The sequence below is a fragment of the Hydra viridissima genome, unplaced genomic scaffold (genome assembly GCF_058129835.1).
Source record: "Hydra viridissima isolate aposymbiotic clone 2 unplaced genomic scaffold, HvirCarnegie_v1 scaffold_12, whole genome shotgun sequence".
NCBI classification, from domain to species: domain Eukaryota; kingdom Metazoa; phylum Cnidaria; class Hydrozoa; order Anthoathecata; family Hydridae; genus Hydra; species Hydra viridissima.
Window position 1 is genome coordinate 5200801 of NW_028324311.1, and position 10548 is coordinate 5211348.

The window sequence follows — 10548 nt, forward strand, 5'->3', positions numbered from 1 at the left end:
CGTTAAAATATTTTTTTGTATTCATTCGACTTCCATAATGATTTTCAAAAGCCCTCCTCCCTCATCACCGCCTTGTTTAATGACATCTTCCGTATTGACCCAACAAATCAAAGGAATTTCTTTTTTAAATGAAGAGACATGTTTTAGTAGCACACGAATCACCAGCATCTCATTCTTCTTTGTATTTTGATGCTAATGTACAGTGGCGAGCAAAATAATAGGTGCGAACCAAAAAACTAACAAATACGAGAATATCTTTGAAACAAATAAAATAAAAATTTGAATTTTTATTAGAACTTTTATTTTATTACATAAATAAACAGAAATTAATAAATATTAAGTTATTAAATATATATAATATATTTTAATTTAAAAAAAATAAATTCCACACCGAGCAAAATAATAGGTGTAAAATAAAAAATGAAGATGGAGGTCAATAGGGTTGCAAATTATTAATATTTTGTTGCATACCCTTTATTTTTTAATACTTCCGTGCATCTTGACGGCATTGAATCCACTAGTTTTCTGCAAACTTCTACAGGAATGCTGTACCAAGCCTCCTGGAGCATCATCCACAGTTCATTTCTATTTTTTGGATTTTGTCCTGAAATTTTAAGTTTTAACTGGCTCCATAAATTTTCAATAGGATTTAGATCCGGTGACTGAGGTGGCCATTCTAAAACTTTTACATTATTGGTCGTAAACCACTCTTTCGCAACTTTGGATGTATGTTTTGGGTCGCAGTCCTGTTGGAAATGCCAAATTATCGGCATATTTTCTTCGGCAAATGGCAACATGACATTATTTAGTATGTCTACGTATGTATATTGGGTCATAATATCTTTGATCCAAAAAAGTGGCCCCACACCGTACCAGGAAAAGCAACCCCACACCATTATATTTCCTCCGCCGTGTTTCACTGTTTTCGCAGTGAAGCGAGGTGAAAGTTCTTGCTTTGATGGTCTTCTTACATACTGTTTTCCATCAGAATTAAATAAATTAATCTTAGTTTCATCACTCCACAAAATATTACGCCATTTTTTGGTCATATCTGGTCCCCGCCAAGCAATATGAATTTTTGCAAAAATTTTTCTTTTCATAATGTTCTTTCTACCAAGTAATGGTACTTTCCTCGGAGTTCGAGCTGGCAACTTACTTTCTAAAAGCCTTCTTCTAACTGTCCAAACACTAATATTTTCATTAATTTCATTTAAAATTTTTGTTGCTGGCTTGAATGGGTCTTTTTTTGAAATAATTGTAATGTGATCATCCGTACGCTGACACGTTTTGCGTGGTCTTCCTCTATTCTCACGTGATTTTTCTGGTTTTAAGGCATTTGTAACTTTATTTTGAGAACATCCCATCGTAACTGAAATTTCCTTGTAAGTTTTTCCTTGTTTTCTTAAATTTCTAATAAGTTTTCTTTCTATCGCTGTGCAATGTTTTCCTCGTCCCATTTTATATCTAATTCTAATTCAATACAAATATGAAATGTTATTATTTTATATAAGTTGTATAAATATTGACCTTACCTTTATATCAACAACAAATAAAAATAATAAAATGTTTTTAATCTTACAGCAAACAGGTTAAAATAAGCACACACCTATTATTTTGCTCCACCAAATTTGTAGGTTAAATATATAAATAGGGTATTCCCCTCATAAATTTGTAAGAAATTGGAAATATACTGCTCTCTGTTATAATAAAATAAGCATAGCTTGTGTAGCAATCAGTTCCTAGATGTCACTTTATAAAATATACTGTAAAATGTCAATTTAAGTGAAATTTATTATTCACACCTATTATTTTGCTCGCCACTGTACATGAAGAAATCTAAAAGGTCTTTTAGTGAAATTTTGGTTTTTACACAAAAAAATTAGTTCATTACTAAAAAATAGTTAAAATCATTTTGCACTAAACAAATCTGAATTCAGAAACCATTTTTCCTTCAATACTCATTTCTTCCGGTGTCATGTTTTTAAAAATGTAGCTTCGGCCATATTATTGGTCTTACTGGTGCTCTTTTTTTTTTCTTAAAATCAGACGGCCCTGTACTTGATTTGTGATTCAATGGCAGAGTATATGGACGAGCTGCAACAGGATTACATATGTCTTTGATAATCATGAGTTAATATTGTCACAAGTGTAATTTGAAACAGCTCTAGGATCTTCAAATCTATCACAGCAACATTCGATACATTCAAATATTAATGAATGCTAGTTTGGGGCTAAACATAAGGGTGGGTAAAAACTCTTTTTTTTTTTTTTCTCAAATCCATTTATAGCGAAACTATGTTGTCTTAATAGGCTAATTACAAATCTTCAAAATATTATTCATTGGTTTTTGGTGTAACTTTGCGCAAAATATTATTCATAAATATGGTTAACGAAGACAAACCGACTATTAAAAATGTATATTTCTGCATCAAATCCATTCGACATGTTATAACTATTAGCTGAATACTGCATAAAAGCATGCGTTCCAATGCGTTCAAAAGTTCTTGATTACCTAGCAAAGTTTAAAGAAATGTAAGATCCCATAATTCAATGAAATACATTTTTTTTTGCTTACCCTGAGAATTTGCTTCTGTGTCTACGTTGTCTGACGAAAATAAAATAGTGAGAGAACTCTCATATATATTGGCAATTAAACTTTTTCAATCCGCTAAATCTTCGGCAAATACTTATCAAGAAATAAAGGAGGTTACTGAGTCCCTGGGTGACTAACACATTTTTTAAAAGCTACTAAGTCATACGCAGGCAGTCGATCGTTCTGTGAAAATAGTAATGAAAGCATATATGTCCTAATGTAATAAAAAAAAAAAGAGAAAGTTTATTGTAAGCGAAAATTGCATCCAGAAAATTTATGTCCCGATTTGAGAGTAAACGATTTTTCATTAAGTTTTGTAGCTTCCTTGTTATCACTTGAATGTACCCAGCAAGCACACAACGTTGAAACAACGTTGAAATAACGTTGATCAACGTCGATCAACGTTATTTCAACCTTGTTTCAACGTTGTGTGCTTGCTGGGTAGCCTCTCATCATTTAATATACTTGAATCGGCATTTATTATGGACTTAAAATCTTTACTAACTACTGATGTATGTTGATGGTCTGGATTAATTAGTCAAGTTAGTCTTACACAACCTCAACCACAACGGTGGGGTAAAATAGAAAAAAGGAGACAACTTGTATTTTGACAGGCAACTCAATTATACTTTACAATAATATTAATTTATTAGTATTTCAAATAGTAAAAGTATATTTAGCCACAAATTAGTATAATTGGCTATGAAATAATTATCTAAGATGATATGTTTTAATTAGCCTATTTCATACAGTTCGCAATTTGCTCAACTGTGTTTGGGTTTTAAGCGGCCTTATTGATTAACGTTTTTTCAGGAGGTGGTTACACTAATAGATCACCTGTGCCTTAAAACCTAAAAAATACCACGTTCTTCATCGAGTATAAGTATAAAAGCATAAACATCTGAAACATCGAGTTTCAGAAAATTTCTGTGGAATGGAACAAAAATAAAAAGTTCTTCGCAAGCGTATTTTGTTAACTTACTTCACATTTATTTTCCGTTCTGCTACAAAAAAACCAAAATACACTCAGAAATTTTTCCAGAATCAGAGATCCACATACCTGTCCCCATATTAGTAACCCATCCGGGTTAAGCTGAAATGGATAAATAAAGATTTCGAACATATTATGTAAAGTTTATGCAATCAACTTGGAACATAAAAACATTATTTACCATGCATACGTTATGTTATAGTAAAAAGATTAACCTTTAAAGTTGACCAATGTGTTCAACAGTTTTGGTTTAAAGGGTAATTATGTACGAACAATAGTTTGATTCTAAATATCATTTTTTAATTGTAAATTACTGAAAATATACAATTTGAAAGAAATTAAACTTGTCACCAGGAAAAATTAGTTTAAAAAAGTTTTTATCTCCATTAAAAAAGTTTTATCTCCACGTAAAAAATCAAACGTCCACAAAGATTTTAAAATATTACGTCAAATAGTTTCTTAAAACAATATTTATAAAAATTTCGCTTCCTAATAAATAAAAAAAAACCTAAACAATACAAATACTGTGTGAAATGTTCGTATTTATAAAACATTAACTGTTAGTAATTAAAAGGTGTTTTTGGGGCTTCTACTAAAACATGTTTATTCAACTCGATCAATCGGCTGAAAGCTTTAGTAAACTCTTTTACCCACAACGCGTTATCACGTGCAAACTGAACTGCGTGTCTGTGAGCTTGGGAATGTCGGCAAGCATTTGTTTTCGAAGTCGGCGTACACGAAACAGTTCCGTTATCGTCGGTTGGTTCTATAATCCACGAGTTGGCCATATCAGAATTTAACAGTATTGGAAACCGTTCAGACTCGGGCAACTGGTCATTTGGTATTGGATGGCTAGGAAGCTGCCATTGTTTTAGCGTGCCGTTAATAGTTACTTGTATCCATGGTACAATGTCTATAAACATTCTATAATAAGCGTTGTCAAGAACGCTAGTTGGAGCTAACGTCGTTGGATTCTGTGGAACTGTTGAAAACCTTTCGTCGACAAACGCTCCAACAAAGCCTGTGTTTTGCAGTCTGCATCTTCCCAGTGTGTGTGCTCCTAAAAGTGCTACCGCCTCTCTTAAGCTAAATCCAAAGTTGTTTTTAAAAAATCCAAAAGTTTCTTTTGTGCCATCCGCACCGTCTGGTGGATTAACGCTTTGAACTTCGCGAGGAGAAGTGCTGCAGTCTTTCCTACCAACTTTGAAGTTTTCAAGACCCAGGAACTTGACTGGTGCGTCAACAGTAGATCTGGTAAGAGCAACCACTGCGGCCAAGGCGTAGAAGTCTGCTCTAGATATTTTTCCTTTGTGCGACGCATCGTACAATGCATCAAGTCGATCCGATACTATCTTTAATCCCGCGTTACCTCTGTGTGTATGATCGATACAACCATCGCATTTATCTTTACCGATGCAATCGTGAAAAGCTAATCGAACAGTGCCAGCGATCATTGGTAAGTCTCTCCCTGTTCTGACTGATTCGATCAAATTGAAGAGGTCGCTTTTGGCTTTTTCGTAATTTTCGAACGTAGGTATAATTTGCAGAGCTTTGGCGCATGTTATGAGCAACATAACGTACTGAATAGCCGTTAGCCGTGACATGTCTAAACCCAAAAAGTATAGGATTAAAATACTACGGTAACAATAACTATCGTATTTGTAATTTGTTGTCTTATCTTAGCAAAAGTATTTATTGCCAACCTTTTTATTTATTATAACAAAACTTTTCCTTCGTAAGTAACACAGAAAGTAAAAAAATTCTCTCCACTATTAAAAAACAATTTTCACTTTTGTTTCGTATCTTTCACACAAAAAATTAATTTATATCCAAAAAGTTCTCCGTAAGTGTTTTTTCTATACTTTTTTTTTTTTTTTATCAGAAATTCTCTTACCAATTCTCTTTCTTCGCCTTTAAAGCTTGTTACAAAAATACAGACATTCAGAATCCTTTTATAATGAACCGTGAACTTGGTAAAAAGGTATGTAGGAAGTTTTAAGACTAATTAAGGAAGAAATGTTGCAGATAAATTGGCAAAAGAAGCAATTTTCTCACTTCCCCTAAAACTTAAAGCGTTAGCGAGAATCAGTAATTTACAAGAAATTGAAAATAAATAAGATTTTACAATTGATGTGCGAGCTTGAAACTCAGTTTTTCATAATCAGGTTTAACTGTAAAATTATCATTTAAACCTTTCTTTTCCCATCATTTGATGTTTTGGCCATTTTGCAACTATGACAGATCTTGAAACTCGGAGTTCTGACGCTCCCCCGTCTCTTTTCAATTGTTCGCCACTTTTGCTTTCTCAATTCCGGAAGAAATAAAATTTTTCACGTTAATGCCTCTCAGAAAATTAACTCAATAAATTTGTAATTACTTTAACACTTGATATTCATTAAGGTTTAAAGTCGAGGGAATTCCGTTTGAGTTCAAACTGGTCTGCTTAAAATACACCGTCAGATTTTATGTATTTCTACGGAACAAATTAAAATGATGAATTTTGTCTGCAATAATTTTTCAGACTTTAGTGGTGTTTTTATTTTATCAATATCATTTTTTAATAATAATAAAAAAAAAAAGTTACTATAATTATTACAAATACTTGACAATCTAAAACTGTTTCTTAAAAAGATAACAGTCTTCGATAATGTTTTCTGCATATTATTATATATATATATATATATATATATATATATATATATATATATATATATATAAAGTTTACGATAAGTTTTCGCGTTCTCTTCTTTCAATGGATCTAACTCAGTTGCTATAATAGTAATCTTTCATTATTGAAACCTTTTTTTAAAAAGGGTTGTTAACATTTTATAATCAATTTTTGTTTGAAACATTTCAGTTGGTTTTCTTCTTAAATACATAAAATAAATATCCAACTTGAACTATTGATGTTAACAGTAAATTATAGAAGGATAAATCCATCACAACATGATAAAGTCAGTGAAAGGTAATGAAAGCCCTCAGTAAAATTAGGTCTAAAGAACCATTGAATTCTAAGAAACAACTTTAAAGTTTCAAATGACATTTCCCGTGTGAAAAAATGACATAAGCCGTGCTAGAAAAAATATTTAGACATTTTTTAGATGATTTTTGAAAAAGACACATACGCCAGTGATTACCTACAAAAGAGAAAATCTGGAAGTTATCAAGTTATTTCTTATCAGGAGATTGGGGCACTGCATTCACTATTAAGATTAAGCCATAAAGATTCAAAACTAAAACCTAGATCCTTCAGTAGTGAGGCCATAGAAAGAAAAAAAAAAAAGGAAAATTTTTAAGGTAACTCGTAGATCATGTCGAACCAACTTACTCTAGTGGGGCTCTAAAGACCAGACTCTGCAGCAAAGAAGGGGGGGGGGGTTAACTTTCTGATCGCCACTTCTCTTGAAAAAATATTTCGGACCTAATTTTTCTCCTTTTTTTTTTTTTAGTTTTTATTTCTGTTTTTAAAAAAATGCAACATTTGTAAAAAAAAAAAAGGATTGCAAAAAACAGCTCAAACCTCCAAAATCTATATTTACTAGTAAAAGAAGAGCCGGCGCTACTGTACTTTTGCACCCCTTCCTTTTTTGTTGCAGATCATGAAAGATCATTGTTTAAAATGAAGAAAATTGGTTTTCATCTTGTTTTTTGACCAACGCAAAGCAATTTAAATTTAATTTGAAGAAAAATAAAAAGCCCATTTAAACGGTATTATTCGCCATTTTTTCAGCATCATCAATTTAAATTCAATAATTTATATCAGCAATCTTGTTCTACTTTATATCAACAATCTCGCTCTAATTTGAGTCAGAGAAATGGAGCTAAGCTCAATTAAAAGTAAAAAGGAAAAAGCTCTCAAAAATTATTTCAAAAAATTTCCAAGAAATAATTAATAAATTTTTTTATCGATTACTTTAAAAATTATCTTCTTAAATGTAAAAATAACTTTTAAATTCATTTCTATCCAATATTCACATGTTTTTGATTAAGTGCTCATATCGTCACTTCCAACATGCTATTTTAAACAAAATTGTGACGATCGTGTAAACCATGTCATCTTACATATTAGTATTGTTCGAAGTAACAAAAGTTAAAGGTTTTGAGTAAATAGCGAATATTAGCAATTCACCAGGCTTTTTGTTTTTCTCAAAAGTTAAAGTGGTCAAAACTAGCTTTTTACAGTGTTGCTTGAAGAGAAAGAAGAACAACACCACTACGAGAATAAAAACCACTTTCTTTTTCACAGTGTTGCTTGAAGAGAAAGAAGAACAACACCACTACGAGAATAAAAACCACTTATTTATTTTTTTTAAAAAAAGCATGGTCATCTCCGTTTTTTTAAGGGACTCCAAAGCATTAGATAGCGATCATATTTGAACGAGTGATAACTTTCAGTAATACAAAAGCTGCTAACAAATCTTTCACTTTTAAGAATTATATTTTTGAACTTTATTATTCATAAATTAACCGCAACTAGTGCTTTTTGAACAACTGAGGCATCGATGGCTACATCTCCTTAAAAAAAGGAGATGTAGCCATTAATACCTCAGTTGTTCAAAATAAAAATAAAGATAATGATGATAAAATTATCATTAAAAAAACTCAACTTATTTTTTGATAATTAGATTTTTTCTAAAATGATTGTATAAACTTTTTTTTTTTGATACCTCATCCCCTTCCCTCCCCTCCCCTCCCCTCCCCTCCCCCTCCCCCTCTCTCCTTGGTCAGCCATTTTTTTGCTATTTTTGCAAATTTCATCAATTTCAATTGCGGTACTTTAACTTTAAACTGTTTATTGAAAAACTCGTGAATAATTGATAGCCGTCAAAACAAACACAGCCTAAAGGTAACCCTGGAAACAGGTATGAGTTTCCATATTTAGGTGCCTGATACTTTTAAATTTATTTCTTACCTTCAGATTTTCAATAAGTGCATAAAAGTAAAGAAATAAAGAAAAATAAAGAAAGAAATGGTAGAAACTTCATACGTATCATTATCATTTTGTATTGCTTTTATAATAGCAGTGTTTTATAATAGCAGTGTTTTTCCGGCAAAATTATCCTTCAACCATTTTTCATCGAAACTGACACTATTGATGGTGACAGCTATCTGCTTATGTTACAGCATCATGTGCTTCAATACTTAATAGCCCATCGAAAATGTGTATCAATAATATACCAACAATATGGAGCTCCCCTCCACACAAGAGAAATGTTCAACAATTTCTAACAGAGATCTTTACATCGAGTTATTAACCGTTTTTTCCCGCAGTTCTAACCACTGTATTCACCCGATTTATCGCCTTGCAATTTCTAGTACTGAGGCAATCTAAAACAGTTGGTGTATGTGCCTTGACCACTTTTAATACATAAAAAATCTTAAGGCTCGAATATCAGATGCCCTTCAAATAACTACTGACAACATCGGACCAGTGCTTCTTTTTTTTATTAATCGCCTTAAATTAATAATGGAAAGGATGGTGGTTATATCGAAAGATTTCAAAAAACCCATTCCGATGACGTTTACTTATCATTTTCCAAATGTTAATTTTATCAGATTAAATAAATATTTGGGAAAATAAAGTGGATTTGTTTTTGAAGTTACTTATGGGGCATATGGTATTTAAACGGTCAGTATATAACATAATCATGGCCGCCTAGAGGGGGGGGGGGGTGGACGGGGAAGATTCCCGGGGCCCCGCGTGTGTACAAACAATTTTTTAAAGTAATTTTTAAAATATTTAAATAGTTTTGACTTTTAAAAGTTTTAATTAACTTTTATTTTTCATTTACAATGACCAGAGCACGCTTCTTTTGGTCCTGAGTATGTAATTGATCATAATGAGGGCCCCTTAAGAAAACTTCCCCGGGGCCCAAAATTTCTCTCGGCGGCCATGAACATAATTGAATAAAAAGTAGAACACGTGAAGACATTTTAGTATTTGAAGTACGCTTAAGGAATGATTTGAGAATAAAAGTTGAACCTAACGCGGTTAATCTAACGTGATTTTAAATAAAATTACTGCAACTGTTATAATTAAAAACTGATGCCTCCCAAAAAATCGCAACACCAATATAATATAGAAATTACCGTGATCCCACTCAAAAACTAACAAAAATTTTCTCCTAACAAAAGTTTTGGTAACAGTTTCAGCCGAATTTTCGGCTGAAACCGAATAAGTAAAAGGTTGTCGAAACCGAAGCCGAAAGTTTTCGTTTACTATGTATAACTCCTAATGACAAAAAATTTGGCGCAATTTTTGAGCTGTTAAAATTTATTGAATTTGTAATTGCCCGGTCTCATTTTCTTTGTTGTTTGTTTATAACAAACAACAAAGAAAATGAGACCGGGCAATTACAAATTGTGTTAGCTTTCTTTCACCGGGCAATTACAAAATGTGTTAGCTTTCTTTCACAAAACGTTTTCTTTAGTTACGTTAATAAAAAAATTTATCGCCGAATGAAGCCAACTACTTTTAATTGAACAATACAGATGTTGTAATTTTGTTGTAATGCTGTTGTAATTTGCATCCGAACGTTAAAATTAAGGACATCGTGGAGTATTTTGTTGACTCCACTCACCCTAGAAGAACCATCCAGCCTTGTGTGGCGAAGTGGAAGAACAATCAACCAACATCTTGTAATCCTGGATTACACGTTTCTTTTTTTGCAAGAAGTGTGTAAAAAACTGGAATTGGAAGCCTCAAAATCTTAAAAAACTATTAGTACTACGTTATTAGTACTAAGTTACTTTTCGAAATTTTATTTAGAGTTCGATGAATATTTCCTAATTTGTATTCTGTTCAAGGATAAATCTGAGGATTATATTACAGTGAATTTTGATGAAATTTAAATAATTTTAGTTGACTAAATGTAAAACATTCTAACTTACTTGTTAACACGTTTTCAAATTGCATTTTATGTACTTTTTCTCTCTTTCGATACTTAAGAAACTCTCACTACTA

At 31.9% G+C, this 10548-nt stretch overlaps 1 pseudogene across 1 annotated transcript; it reads right to left on the reverse strand.

Annotated features, from left to right (window-relative positions):
• Positions 1–3991: 3991 nt before the first annotated feature.
• LOC149880934 (putative ascorbate peroxidase pseudogene) lies at positions 3992–5727 on the reverse strand (annotated as a pseudogene). Its single transcript, XR_016445943.1, has 2 exons — positions 5479–5727; positions 3992–5190 (listed from the first exon to the last, which is right to left on the reverse strand). The product of XR_016445943.1 is annotated as a putative ascorbate peroxidase pseudogene (transcript).
• Positions 5728–10548: the final 4821 nt, after the last annotated feature.